A 16,339-nucleotide genomic window follows, 5' to 3' on the forward strand; every position below is an offset into this window, starting at 1 on the left:
CAATAAAGTTGAAGCTAACTATTATCTTTCCAGATCAAAAATAAAATGTTAATATTTTATTTATAATTTGAATTCTAGTTACTTATACAAGAGTAATATTATGAGATCGACTTACTCAAATTATCCCGTAAATATAATACTGTATCATTAGGGATGTGTGACGAAAACAATAATAATCGTATATATATACACTGCAGCAGCAAACCACGATGCAGACGTTACGTTTAAGTCCTTCGGCACGTGCCACATTTTTCAAGCTTTTAAATCTGTCTGTAGAGATAATACAAATGCATTGCATTTGATTATTTTTTATTCGTTTATCGCGATTGTGAAGCGCTAATTATAATAATATAATAACATTACATTTTTTTATTACACTTCGAACGGCAATTCGTGGTTTCAAACACTGGCTTATAAACGACTTATATTAACAATAGCGACAGGAATTATAAGTAGTATAAAGTGTTGAACTAAGTACGCTTATCATTTTTGACCATCAAACTCAATCAAAACAAACTAAAAAAGCCGAAACCAGACAGCACTATTCTTTTTGTCATAAACACTATAATATTATATTAAGTGGTATTAAATAATAGTAACCTAGTATAATGCCTATGATTTTTATGCTAGTCTTGCAACTCATTGTATGGCTAAAAAACAAATTGTAAGTATTGTAAAATAATATTAAGTAAATAAAACTTTATAAAAAAGGTATTTGTTTAGTATAATCTGTTTGAAAAAAATGATGATTTTATACTTATAATCCATAAAATAATATTATTGGGTTATTCTTGTAACCTAGATAATACGTAAGATATATAATATACTAACATATTATACAACAATATTATAAATGAGATAAATTTACATATACTGAGAAAAAATCTATCTTTATCTTATAAATGCTGTTAAATGTTTTAAATCCTTTCTATATTTTACAAGACTTGAAGATTTCTACTATTGTCTTATTTGAGTAGTAAATCATACCTTGATCTCCCTACCCACCAAAAAAAAAGGAAATAATAATAGTAATAATAAAAAATTACACCGTTGCTTAATACGGTATAAATAAATATTTTCAAAATTTCATTCTATATAGAAAATAATACATAATAAATAATTTCAAATAGTTAAAAGTTCTAACAATTATTATTTTTTAAATTACAATGAAATAACTAAAATCGTCGACAATTTATAATTTCTATATAAATAAGTAGTATAAATATCCTAAATATATAGAGTATATTAGCTCAGTATCGAATAATAATAATAGTTTTATATCGAAGTAATACAGTAATGAATCTAAGCTCAGCTAAAATATTGAATGATCATGAATTATTATATGGTAAGTACATTTAAATTTTCTATGTGCCCAGTATTATTTATAATCTAATAGTTTTATATTATATGAATAATTAAATATTTAGATAACAAATCAGAAATGGAATAAAACGCATTTTTCAAATATGAACGCAATAACCCTATGATAACATAACAAAATTCGTAAATACAATAGATATTCCAGATTATCCAGATAATAAGGATATAATAAAAATTATATAAACCACATTTATTAACAACAACAGCAGTCTATTGGTATATTAAAGTGTATTTTTTTTACGTTGATTTCATCAAAAAAGTTTGATTCACTTTAGTTTCTATAAATTAAAACCCGATTAATTAAATGGAAACAATTTGAAAATGTTGAGTTTATTCATTATTGCAATAATATAATATGGAAGCATATTTAGACTTTATCCAATGTTTTGATAAAAATTTTAAAACAATAATAAAACGCTTAGTAATGCGACAAGAAAACCGAAAACACAATATTTTAATTTGTTATAAAGCCTATCTACTACTCGAGATCAATTTTTTTTTCAAATTTAAACTTTTATAAATTATTATTATTTGATTTTAAAATGTTATAAATAAAGAATTTTAACTGTGAATTAGAAGAAATTCAGATTGTAAAGCAACGATTTCAGGACAAATTCTTTTAATATACTCACATAATCGAATATTTGTTCAAATTTCTTGAGTATAATTACTTATTAATTAGCCAAATTAACGTCCAATCTAGTTTAAGTCAATAATATAATGATTATGTTATTATAAAATATTATATCTAAAATACACGCATTACCTAAACAAAATTTCGTTTGAAAATTATAATTATTATTTTTATCATATAATTTAATTTATGCATATTATGTAAAACTACATTAAAACATTTTACTATATGACAAATATTCTGTAACTGCACTCTACATCTTGAAGTCACGTCACGATGTAGATTATTATGAAGTTTTTCAGACTCAACTCATCACACAATGACTTTAATGTAGATAATAAAATCATTATTTGTTGTATAAAATAAATGTCTTTAAGTTATTTCTTATAACACCATAAAGCAGACATTGAAAAGAAATCTGAAATGAGTTACACCAGCGTTTCCCAAATAGTGGATCGCGACCCACTACTAGACCATGAAAATATAATACCTGATCGCAGAATTAATAAAATTATCATATTAAATTTTGTTATTTATCATTTTATTTAATAATTTGAACTTTTTAGTAAAAATATTTACAAAGTATTGACAACATAAATGATAATTATTGAAATTATCAACTAGACTTTATAAAAAATCCATTTATAAATCTATAAAGTATTTATAAATTAACTCTGACATATTTAAGGTAAAACAGCCATTAGTTAATTTTTGGTTATCTTTTTATCAAGAGTACCCAGTTTTAGCAAAACAAGCGATAAAATTTCTCATGTCTTTTGTCACGACTTATAGGTACTCGTAAATGTTAAACAGGATTTTCAACACTCATATGTTCCTAAAGAATAAATACAAAAATCGGTTGGAAATCGAACCTGACTTAAGAAAAAAATTAACATCCTTTCCAGCAAACATGGAGTTCCAAGTTAAAAATAAACAATTTCATACTTTTCACTGATAGAAGTTAACTAATATAATTAGTTTAACTATATTATAATTATTACATTGTTGTTACAAATTAACGCTTCAATTGTATTATAAAATTATAAGTGGGCATTCAAATGTGTTTTATTTTGCCATTTTTTTACACAATGATAAATGTAAAAAAAATTGGTGAATTACAAAGGGGAAAAATATTAATTACTGGGCCAGCTCAAACAAAAGTTTGGGAAACGCTGAGTTACACGTGTTGTTGATCGGTTGATATTATGTACAGAAAAATGAAAATAGAATTGAATAAAAAAAAGGGTGTAAAATGACGCGTATCAAAGGGTGTCGAGAGGGTAACAAAATACTTAGTAAACCCTTCTAATAATCACATTCATGAGCCCTCCAAGAATCTTAAATAAAGTGTCTGCTTATACTCACATATGTATGTGTATATTTATATGTATTTTCATTGCATTTTAATCTGATTTCTAATAATTAAATATTATTATTCAAAATAATCACAATCTATTATGTCACTTCATCATATATAAAAGAGTGTAATTAAAAAAATGAATATAAGTGTTGTTATTTTGATCAATAATTAACAATTATTAAATTCAATAGTTTTGGAAATAATAAAATAAAAAACCCTCTCTGGACGTTAAAATTTAAAATAATATGGTACAACAGTCCATGTACAAATAGCTATAAAAAAAATTAAGATCTTAAACAAAATTTAAATTTATTTTAAAACAATCGAATTTGATGATAGTCAATTGTTTGTTGTATATTTAAGCAGATATTATGCGTCTTAGAATTTATAGAATTACATCAATTTAAAACTTCAATATACCAATAATTAACACATTAAACTTATAGTAAGAAAATTGTATTTTATTCGATGAATTAACTTTAGTACCTATGTTAATTATAAATAAAAATATTTATAATTTGTTTATTTGAAGACGTTTATTTAAACATTTTGTTAAAACGCGCAATAATCGTTACCGTAAGTTAGTCGTTTCGGCCGTAGAAACATATGGAATATAATACACGAAATGAATGCTACAAAAAAAAAAAAAATTTTATTACCTATAAGAATATAATAAAATAAATGAGTACGCTGGATGCGAGTGTAAACAACACTGTAACTAAGTAACTAATACTGAGGATATCGTTCGAGGGAAATGCGTCAAATTTTAGAAAAATAAGCATCCATAAGAGGGCGCTATGCGCATTTTACACAAAATATATTGAAATTTACCACTCAATCATCATCAGATCTTGTTTAGACATTTTATGTGATCAATTAGGTTAGGTTAGTTAATTGGTAATTAAGTTTAAGTTTAGAATTCCAAAATTAATTGTAGTAGATATTCCAAATGCGCGAGACTAAAAAATAAGCCAAAATGTAATATATAAGTAGAAAAACAAAACAAGACGTAATATTATAGTGTACACCCTCTTCCACCTTAGACCATTATACAACGTTAGCGTATACTTGCAGATACAGATAATGAGACATCTCATGTTTTGGTGCTTTCAAAATGCGTTGTATCCATGTATAATACATGAACATTTGGTATAGTACCATGTAATACATATATATATATATATATATATATATAAATACACGTTGGTTGCAGACTGAAACAGTACACTGGCCCAGGCGCAAATCCAATATAAAACCAACACAATGAAAACAGGAAAAAAGAGCCGACTACGACCAGTGCTGGAAGCAGTGTTTTCGGCCGATACTGTGTACATAACAGTATATATTATTATTATTATTATGTGCGCGTGTGGGCGGCGGGTTAATAGTCGCGCGCGTAAAGGGGACTTTTTCACACAAAAGGGGTTAAATCTGATGGCCAGCCAAATTGATACCGAAATCCTCTTCATTGTTTCTTTCATCAAGTCTCTATTCATGCGGCACGTGCGTGCGTGTGCGTGCCGGCGGCTCATCTGTGTAAACACACGCACACACACCCACATCACCCCTACCACCCTTCTCAAAACAGGCTGATTCGTGTGCGTGAGTGTCGTCACGGATGCGAGGAAATTGTGAGTGTGTAGAGAGAGCTTTTAACCCGACTTTAAGCGACCGACAAACCACGATGGGCGACGACGTTTTTCATCCGGAAGATCGTTTTACGGGTGACGTTTTCTTCCAGAACGTATAATACGGAACTTCCAATACTATAATACACTACACTAACAGTGGTCATAAAATTGTGGCCCCCATAGATGTACTTTATTTGACCCGCAGATACGAATTTATTTTTGTTTTCAATAACGAATTGAATGAAATTTTTATTTTTCATTTATATTTTGTTATAATTGGATAAACATTTACATTCATTTGGGATGACCCCGAAAAATTTCCTTATTTTTTAAAGGGGCCCAACGAAAATTTTAATTGATGATCCCTACAATACACTACATTACTTAATTGGCACTTCACAAAGATAGTAGGTGCAGAAATTAAAATGTTAAAAATAGGAATGCAAATCAGAAAAACTGACATTTATAAAACAAAATTATACTAGAATATAGGTATCTCATGAACAAACATATCCATTACAGTGGCTTACTCCTTACTCAACGACGAAGTACACATGCCAATCAACTCAGTGGAGCGATTTCTTCTTCTTTTTTCTTTTTTTATTAAAACCGAAAACACGGTACATAATATTATAATGTAAACAATACTTATGAAAAAAGATTAAATTTTTACCACTAGACGTCTCAATTATCACTAATATTCCATTTAATAAATTAAATATAATATAGCACCTACTTACAGCAGATCAATGAAAAAACAATAATAATTTTTAACCATACTATATAAACATCGATCTGATATCTCAAAATACCTTAAATTTTTTCTCCGTTCAAAACCGGAAACAGGTGGGAACTGTTTAACACAATACTGCCACTCGGTCTCGTAACGCTTTTTAAATCTCAAAATACCTATACCATCATTAAAAACATATTAAAATGTATTAATAAAAATACAAGAAACTAAAACGTGTAATTTCAAAGTTTGAGCGAACGAAGAATGTTGTTTTTTTGTTTGTATTGGAACAAAAATATTCACTAATTACATACAATACACAATGTATATTATACATAGTATAAATTAGAATTCTCTAGATATTAAATCATTTTAAAAATATTTAGGCTATTTTTGAAAATTTTTAAATTTGTTGCAGTTAAAAATACATTAAATTTTTACACTCTATGTGATGGTGGTGAATATTCGATCAGAATCCATATCTTTCGATTATAATATCTAAATAAAATCACTAAAACACCCTTTTATGTCTGAAATCAACTTGTCAATTCTAACAGTTTAAAATTTAACTAAAACCTATCACAAATATTTCGAACCTTTACAACCGTTGCATAATCATCTGGTCACAAACGCAACGGTTAGTAATACCCTAAATGCTTCCAAAAGACGACCGAAAGGTAAATGGTGCTGCGACTGTCTGGATGAAATACAGCAGGTCGCATAACACGTTCATTCATAGAATAAATTATTCAACCAAATCACATTCAACAACTTATCATATCCACATTAACATCACTTTGGTAAAAATTAAATTACAGACTATGAAATATATTTGTAAAAACCAGAAAATCAAAATTATACAATTATGAACAATACATTTTTAAAAATGTAGAATTAAAACTTAAAAATATAATTACAAAATAACTTCAAATCATTTCACAAAACTCAAATAAAAAGCACATTTTCCTAGGATTTATTTAGTTCTAATTATTAAACGATTTATCCTCACCAACTGATAATTTATATTATTATTACTTACTAACCTAATAATTAAGTAACCTCGACTTAAAAATGTTAAAAAATAAAGTATCATAAAAAATAACGGGCATACATAGAAAATGCTGACCTATTGGCTATTTATAAACCAAATGCCGGGATGTTTAATTATTTTATTTATTCATTATTTTAATAATAGTAAAAATATAAATATCAAATATAGAATACGTGTTTTTTTTTTTATTATATTCACTATTTTGTGCATAAAACCAACGTACTTTAGTATTTATGTATCTTTGTAAAAAAAATCTATGAACTTGATATTTTTATCAATTGGATATGTTATTAATTTCAGTGCACAATCAAAATTTTCAAAATATTTTGACTAATTTTAAATAATTATTACAACCACTACTCTACGAGTCGGTACCTAAATTATTAAATTATATTATATTGTCATAAATAATAATACAAATTTGTACAATGAAAATATGAAAATAAAATTTAGTATTATCTTAAAAATGTAATTGTATCTATTTAAAAAAAAAAAATGAAACATAAAATAGACAATTACCTTGTAAATATAATGGCTTTTTATATTGATAAAGTTTATTAAGACAAATAGAAAAAAATTAGTAACACAATTTATACAATAATTTTTTCATAAATAAGTTTAAATTCAATCTATTGCATTACCGATTGTTGTTTGTACACAATAATTATAATTTAATCAAAATGTAACACACCGAATTCCCCACTTTATGTTTAGGTAGTATGGGTATTTAGTTGAAATGAAATTGCGGCGCCACCTGAATGGAAACCCTTAACAATATTTATCTTAAAAAAAAAAAAAAAAATACTTTAGTTTTGTGCTGTAAGCTGTAAATTAATTACAACTATGATTGTAGTAGTTTTTACTACAAAAGAAAATACATCAACAATGATTAATTTTTGTTTAGATGGTAAAAAGATGATCAATAAATTACGGTACCAAAAAAATATTTGCTTAACCATTAATGATATATTTTTATCACAAATAGTGAAGTAGATATTTAATTTTCTGCTCCAGGCTCTAAATGCGCCACTGAAGCTAACCTAAATTTAATAAAGTACTGTGTATATGCGGCAACAATAATATTTATGAGTGTTATCAGTTGGCGAGTTCTTTTATCTATAACATTTCTCTCAAATCTTCCTCTATTATCATTTAAGATCTGAGCTTATAATTATTATTATTATTATATGTATAGATTGTTTAATTTCAAATTAAGATAAAAAATAACAATAATAATATTGGTAATAATGATTTATAAAAATCAATACAATAAAACATAAAATATGGTCTAGTGTAAGTATAAGTCGTCGCGGCAGATTAAGACAACAGTCGCGAAAAATCGTCACCGTTGCTTTCTTTTCATCAAATTCAAGTGTCCGTTTAATTGAATTTCCACCAGACCATGTATCTACTCGTCGTCATCGAAGCACAAGGCGCGTAAAACCCACCGCCGCTGGACGACAATAATATTGTACAAACAATTACTATAATATAACAACTACAAGTGTTAGATGGTTGTGTTTTTACCGCATGTCATGTATATTACAGTCGTGTTTGCGGCGACGACAACTCGTAAATAACAATGGTATAATAATAACAAAACGGTGATGAGCGGCACAGACGCACAGTCCGTCTTTATCGATTGCCGGCACATCACAAGACCACTGTTGAAGTGTTGTGACGCGGATATTCGTCTTGTGTCTGAAAGTCTAGTATCCGAACGATTGTATACCTTTATTATATTATTGTTTTACACTTAACAGTATAATAGAGACAATTCCGAAAACGCTGATGTAATAATACATTTAAGTAAGCAAAGTGGAGTATTTATAATTTGATGACACTGAGCTTTGGATATGTTATTAATCTAATTAAATAGAATATTCAGTCAGATTTACATAAAAACACCTACCTGCATATTTATATATATATCACAACACCATCTAAGGTTACCACTATATAAATAGCTTAAAAAGAGTATTTATTAACAGAAATTAGTAACTTGACTTTTGAATTACGAATATTAATATAAATAATTATCCATCTCAACATTTTGAAGAAATGTGTTTCAATTTATTTTTTATTCGGTTTAAGTAAGCCTATACTATACAAGAATAATTTTCTAACAATATTAATCAGAAAGAAAGTAATTGATAAAAAATAACTAGATAATAATTACATAAAAAAAGCTTTTTCTTCCAATGAGAACAGAAAATCATAGTTTCCCTACGAAGGGGAAAACTGGAATACAGGGAACCCAGATTTTTAGAGGCCCGCTAAAATGGATTTGTAATTTTTGATATTTTAATATATTTATTACACTATACATTTTATAATTAATATATTAAGCCCATCAAATTAAACAGGAGGTACTGTTGATGGACGGTTTTCCTCCTCCCTCAAGCCAACCAAGTCCTCTTTATTATTACTATATTATCAAATTTCTTTATTGTACTTTTCTATATAGATTATAAATATGCTTTAATGAAAAAAAAAAAAAAAAAAAATGAAAATATGATTAAATGTTATCTAATTTTTATTTTTACTTTCGGAAGATATTTAAAAATACCCAATATTTAGAAATCATTGTGTACGGGACGCCGCCGTATTATTGTAATTTTTATATTTATTTTGGTGTTATTCTTATTACTCCACGACTATATTTTATCAGTATTATTCAATACACACGCCCCACGGATTGTACACCGTTAATTTCATTTGTTTTATTGTATTATATTATTTTATTGCGTTCTCAGCTTATTTATTTTAACATTAATAATAATATGTAAATATAAATCAAATGCTCTGAAACAAAGAGAAAAATTAGAAAAAATAGTAAAGAAGCAAAAAGTTGTCGTTATCTATTTCACACATTTTTAAATTAACTTTGGAGATTGACATGCTTATTAATATCACTGTTAATATCAATTCAAACTGTGCCAGATAATGACCTTGTGGTTATCACCAACGCGTATAAAACTAATATTGTTCCCCTAAGTAATATTAATTCTGATTTACGTGAAAATGAAGAAAATACATCAATTGCACCGATATTGGTGACATCTATAAATTTCAAGGACCCAGCAATGTAGTCAATTTCTATAACGAAGTAAATTTGTGATACCATTATTTAAAACATTTCGTGAAATGGTTGATAATGTAAAATATTTTCCATAAGACGTTAATGATTAATCTTTTACTAAATTTAGACTTAATGCCTTTATATGAAATCATAAAATAGTCGCAAATCATTTCCTCGGGATTAGTTAATATGAAATGAAACAAATCAATCTTTACACTGTTTTCCATATAATATAATTATTATACCTAAATACAAAAAAATTGTTATTTCTTTGCTCAAAAATTTATTGTTAAAATTTCAAAATAATTAACAGATTAAATTGCAAAAAAATGTAATACTTATTACTTAGATACTTAAATACATCACTCTTAATTATGAAATAATCAACATAACAGCTATAAAACAAATTAATTGTTGTCAAACTTTTAGGACTAAATTGCCAAAAGTACACACCGCTTCCATTCTTTAAATAACAAAATAATCTTAAACATTAAATGCGTGTATATTTACAAGATATACATCTTAATAGGAGTTTTTTGTAATCATGTCTACAATGCAATCAATTCATACAATGAATTATTGTTAAACGATACAGAACTCAAACTGATAAAACAAACGCAAACAGGTTAACCGCTGGTGCATTGTAAACGCGCGGAAATGGCGGCGCGAATGTTTAGAACAACGCAATGCACTCGATGTCGCCTTTTGCGATCTTCTGTATATATAATATACACGCAATACAGAGTGTCTATATAACATCAGTTAGGTATAAATAATCTAATTCAGAAATTCAATACAATTTTTCAGAAGCGAAAATTATGGAAATAGTTTCGTTAAAAATGATTTTTATTTTATTTGAATTTCAAACATAAAAAAACAATCAGAAGGTTACTTTACTAGTGAAAACGTGTGCTTAGATATTAAGTATTTATCAATATCAATTAAAATGTATATTTCGTTAACGTGTGACTTGGAGCGGATTCTTTTGGATTTTCTCATTAATTTATTGGATTTATGCAGCTAAACGAAAGAATGTATGAACAATTTGTTGATAACAGAAATTTTTTTTAAAAGTTACTTTTTGCATATTTGGTCATATTATTATGGGAGTTTAGAAAATATTTAACCAATTTTTTTATGTTTCAGAATATATTGAATAATTGTTTATAAAAAAATATAATTCTATTTTTATTTCACAAGTGGGGATTTATCGAGGGATTTATTTAACAATAATAAAAAAAATAAATATTTTACAAAATAAAGTGATAAAAAACATTCAACAACTTGTTCAGAATACCCATTCCCGATAGTATGTATTTAAATACTTTTAATTTAATCTTGGTCACTCTAGTCTTCTCAAACTGATATATATACTAATACACTAATACTAATGAACGGTTCGACTTCAATCTTTATCAATGACCATATTTTCAACACAAAACTAATAAATATTAACAATATACCTATACCTAAATTATGTAAATAAATTAACTCAATCTAAAAAAAAAGAAAAATCAAACATATTTTGAACTTATTATACCCATTACCAGTGTTTAATGGAATATTAAGAAAATATTTAAAAGAAATCCAATAGACTTTACACCTGAAATCGGTTATGATGAATATTACTATAGTATGTCAACGTAATAATTTGTTTGAAGAAGAAATATGTCGATAACGATCAGGACGACAAATGCACAGAAAATGTAACACATATACATATAGTACATAATAATACAACATGCGATTTGCGATATTCTGCCGTTAACTGTGACACCCGTGTCATTGACAATTGCCACGTAGCAATTATAGTTTAAGAGCATTGTACGGTCGAAGCAAATATTTACCATACACCACAGAGACGACGGAAGAGGATCAAAATGTGAGGGTGGGCGCACATAGGATATTATATAATTGAGTTACACGCGTAGTGCGAATAGCTTTCCTAAGAACACTTTTAACACATATCTTCTGTTATATTAGAATATTATTGGAAATAATTTATTAGCGTCATCTAGGTGGTTGACTGTAGTACTATGCAACAACATGCATGGTATCTTGTTAATATACAGAGTATTTCAACAGTTAATTTTCCCGGCCTGTCTAATGCCTAAGTTAGATATACTTCCCGAGGCATATTGTAACAAAAGGCAAAACGTAAGCCAAAACGCTCTAAATATTTTAATAAATTACATGAATTTTAATTTTCCACAAACTACATATTGTATTTATTATGAATGTTTAGTATTTTGTGGGGTATTTTGTAATTTAAATTCTGAGCAGAGCGATGAATTTATTGACTTTACAATGTTAATATGTGTGTATGTATTTTTGTGTACCTATATGCATATCATCGATATTTAATAATCGATAAAATGCTTCGATTTTAAATTTTGGATAAAAAATTGGAACTAATTTTTCATATGAAGAAGATCAAAATAAAAAATTCTCAGTATTTATCAAAACAATCGAAATAACAAACAAAAATTTAAGAAAAAAATCAGTCTTCGATAAAATCATTTTTTGTTGTCACAATTTTCACCAAATGTAAAATAACTTTTTATAAATGAAAAAGTTTTCAAAATATTTTAAGGCTTTTGAACTATTTATAAAAATGATAAAATTCAAATTTTTTTTAAAAATTTATTTCTATAAATATCAATTAAAAATTATTTTCTGGATTAATTCTTGAAAATTTAATACAAGATCCCAAATAAGTTTTTCTTATATATGTTAAAAAGTTTAAATTTTTACAAAATTCTTCAAAATCACGGAATTTTATAAACTACAAGTATTTTGTAGCAAGAAATGTATAAAATCTTCAATTTTTAAAGCTAATAGGTAAGAAAATTTAATATAATGTTCCTCATAAGTAGTTCATACTGAAACTAAAAAATATATTAACATAATTATTAATTATACATATTTGTAGCACAAATTTAGATAAAATTGATATTTATTATTTTTATAATTCACTAAAATTAAAGAAAGTAAAGCATAAATTTTATTGTACGTAATAAAATTTTCAAAATTTATAGATAATTTTAAGATTTTTTTCTACGAGTTATTAAAAACTTTTTCACATTTTATCACGATATTTACAATACAATATTATTAACACAAAAAAAAAAAATTTTTTTTTATTTTTACAAAATATTTACAACTTATTCAGAGAACAATAATTAAATTTTATATGAGTAATATAAACATGAGAAGTATGACGGAAGAAGCTACCCATTGATGACACTACCTATTTTGTTTCAACCCAAAAATTAAAAACAATAATATAATGTAAATACATATAATACAATATCGTTATAAAAATTAAATACATTGTTTTTGGAAAAATGAACCTAACGTAGTAGATAGTTATTAAAAATAAAATAAATTATTTTAATATCTACTTGTATCAAAAAGCATACCTAATATTACGATTTACGAAATTGTTTCGGTCTTATCGCCTTCGTATTGCTAATGTCAACCGTCTTCTGTGACACAGTCTTTATATTTTAATAACATATGATAATAATCTGTCATTTTTTGTCTACTTTCTGTTCGTTGTTTATTTTATTAAACGATTTAAACGTTTTTTTTACTATTTAGAGTGTGGTGTTTAATCATTATTAGTAGAAAGTTCAAAGTTGAGATAGTAGAAAATGAGGGGAATATTCGTGCTCTATCCGGTGCTCTACCTTCAATGAACCCCACTAGCCGCCACTGGGTATTAATAAGTAACACAATTATCAATAGATATTTTATCTAATAAAAGGAAATAAAATAATTTTTATAGATAAAAGTACTACCATAATTAAGTTGGTAAAATAAAACATAAATAATATATATTATAAAACATACAGATGTATCTATTACATATACATAAATCTACATTATCCATTGTATTCCCGATACATGGGTAAAAATTATTTATAATCGCTAAAATAATTATTTTTTACTTTAAAAATAATATAACTAAGTAAGAAGAAATCATTCATGTTTTAAGTAATTTATAATTAACTACTTAAAAAAATGTTGAAATAAGTAATAAAAATATTTTGTTCAATAAGTGAATTGGCAAAAATACACAATTTTTGGTATAATTATTTATCATAAGATTATAAACTATAATCATATGAATATATAGACTGAGAGTAGAGCAAGAAGATTGAAGACAATATATAAAAATAATAGAATTAGAAAAAGATAGCATACAACATGATTATCATGATATAATCATTAATAGCAAAACAAAGAGAGAAGTTTTAAACAAAGATTGTAACATTTCTTGAAAAATATAGCTTACTAGGTAGTTGATTCAACTATAAAAAAAATAATTAAGAAGTATAGACTCTGTAGTCTCTATTTATCACAATCGATTTGTTTTTAAAATAGAATCTTCATATTGGTAGGTAAAACCATAAAATAATTAAGCATTAAGTATGTTTTGTAGGTTTTAAGTATTAAATATTATTTTATTTCAAAACGTTATGAATATGGTTTTCTATGTTATTGCTTAATCATTGGTGTCATGTGAGATTGTTTAAAAATGCATAAATTATTTACTTATAAATACTTATAAGAAATTCTTTCATTAAAATACTGACATAAATTAATGAATTTATATTTATGTAGCTGTAAGCTTCTATTTAATCATATACAATTTAATAGAAAAGTTAAAAAAAAATCTAGTTATTATTAATGCTAATTTTAATTCACATACTTGTAATTTAAAAAAAAAAAAAACAATTTTAAAACCTATAGCCCATATAAAAATTATTTCAAGTATAAAATAAAACCTTTTGTATTGGTAATCAACAAATCACAGCATCAATCTATTGTACATTATCCACATTGATTTATCTTATTAATTTTTATTATTTTTTTGTTTTTATAGAAGTACTTGTCTTGTATGTACTTATGGAAGTTAAAATTGAATGTGTTTACAAAATATAAGTATGTAAAAAGTATTTTGATAAGGTTCATTTAATTAATTTAGATTGTATTGTAAAAATGTAAAAAAAAATTAATATTATTATTGGCTATCTATTTTTAGTTTTTAACAATATTGATAATACAACTTATAAAAAGATATTATGGAGAACGGCACAATTCACAATAAATTAATAAAATTGTAAGCAATCATTCTGTGAAAGTTATAACACATTATTGCGACACTTTTATTCATATTTATCATGAAGACAACCGAGTACGTCAAATAATATAACAAATTATGTCCCTACGCCCAATATGTATGCCTACGGACTACAATATGAAAGTTCCAACTGTTTTTTTTTTTTTAATTATAAACCAGACTAGATGTATTTCAGTATACACTAACCTCCTGATGGTCACCAGACAACTGCTATCAATGTCTATGCCATTTTTCTAAACTAAACTTTTTTTTTAAACTAAGACTTACCTCTAATATATTGTTTATTCTTCGATGTTTATACTTATTGGTGAGCATCTGCCGAAATTCTTCTCGAAGAAGGCTAATATGAAAAAATAAAATAGCGTGATAATTATATTATAATCTGCGGGTTTAGTTAATAAACTTTAGTATACTTTTATACGTTATACGGAGACAACGAAACGCACGACGGTTTCGTTTCCGATTTTACACTATATAGTCACGCACGTTTAAAAGTGGTCGAAAAACGATAACTGATCGGCAAGTTTGAAATGTTTGAATAGCGAGTACACTGTACACAAGACGGACACGAGCGGCAGATGTACAATAGTAGTATGAACTTTTCTCCGCACGTAACGGCGAAATAATTAATAATACCAAATAGAAAATTACTAATAATTGAGTAATAACTAATAAGAAATTAAAATAATTAAATTACAACTGGCCCGCGACACGCGTTGCGATCGTCATTTTATCGAGAAAAACCCAGTCCGTGTTGTTGTCGTCGAGTTTGCGGTGGTAAATATATACAATCATTAGTATTTTCCATGTAAACGAAGACGATAATATTATTATTTTGTTTCTGGGTTTTTGGTTATCGATAGTTGTAAAACTATAACGATACGCCTATTCCGAAAATATTAATAATCTCCTGCGATCGTATAACATTTTACTATAAAAATAGTTTTTAATATTCCCTAGCGTCTGAACCATTGTTGTCTTTTCAAATCAATTCGTCAATATCGTTCTATAAAAAAAAAAAATAGTCACGTGAATACGCAATACACTTGCCGATGGTCACTGGTCAGTAATTTGACGCCCACGCCTACCACCACAAGCTCTAACATCTATTAAATGAATCTAATGGGCAATCATCGGTGCAACTTTGAAGGAGAGGGGACTATAACTATAGCGTGTACACTGTGTACCTTAAATGGTACACGTAGCACGATAATAATGTTCAGCCCGTATTGCTCTTAGGAACATATTGTCATAAGCATTAAAAATTGCTGTGGCAGTTAACTTGATAAAGAGAGAGAGAACAAAATTTTATTTAAAAA

General features: G+C 26.4%; 1 protein-coding gene across 2 annotated transcripts in view; it reads right to left on the minus strand.

Moving 5' to 3' along the window:
- The window catches only part of LOC112595646 (transcription factor SOX-1-like), a 29,676-nt gene extending 13,801 nt beyond the window's left edge, over positions 1-15,875 (minus strand). Inside the window, exons 1-2 of one of the 2 annotated variants that reach the window (XM_025340930.1) lie at positions 15,434-15,875; positions 15,288-15,360 (exon numbers count right to left, since the gene is read on the minus strand). The gene's annotated coding sequence lies outside the window, so the exon portion shown is untranslated. Of the gene's footprint in view, positions 1-15,287 lie in introns of both variants that reach the window. The other variant, XM_025340929.1, reaches the window with a different exon arrangement.
- Positions 15,876-16,339: the final 464 nt, after the last annotated feature.

This window comes from Melanaphis sacchari, unplaced genomic scaffold (genome assembly GCF_002803265.2).
Source record: "Melanaphis sacchari strain LSU unplaced genomic scaffold, SCAv2.0 Contig28_pilon_pilon, whole genome shotgun sequence".
Lineage (NCBI taxonomy): Eukaryota > Metazoa > Arthropoda > Insecta > Hemiptera > Aphididae > Melanaphis > Melanaphis sacchari.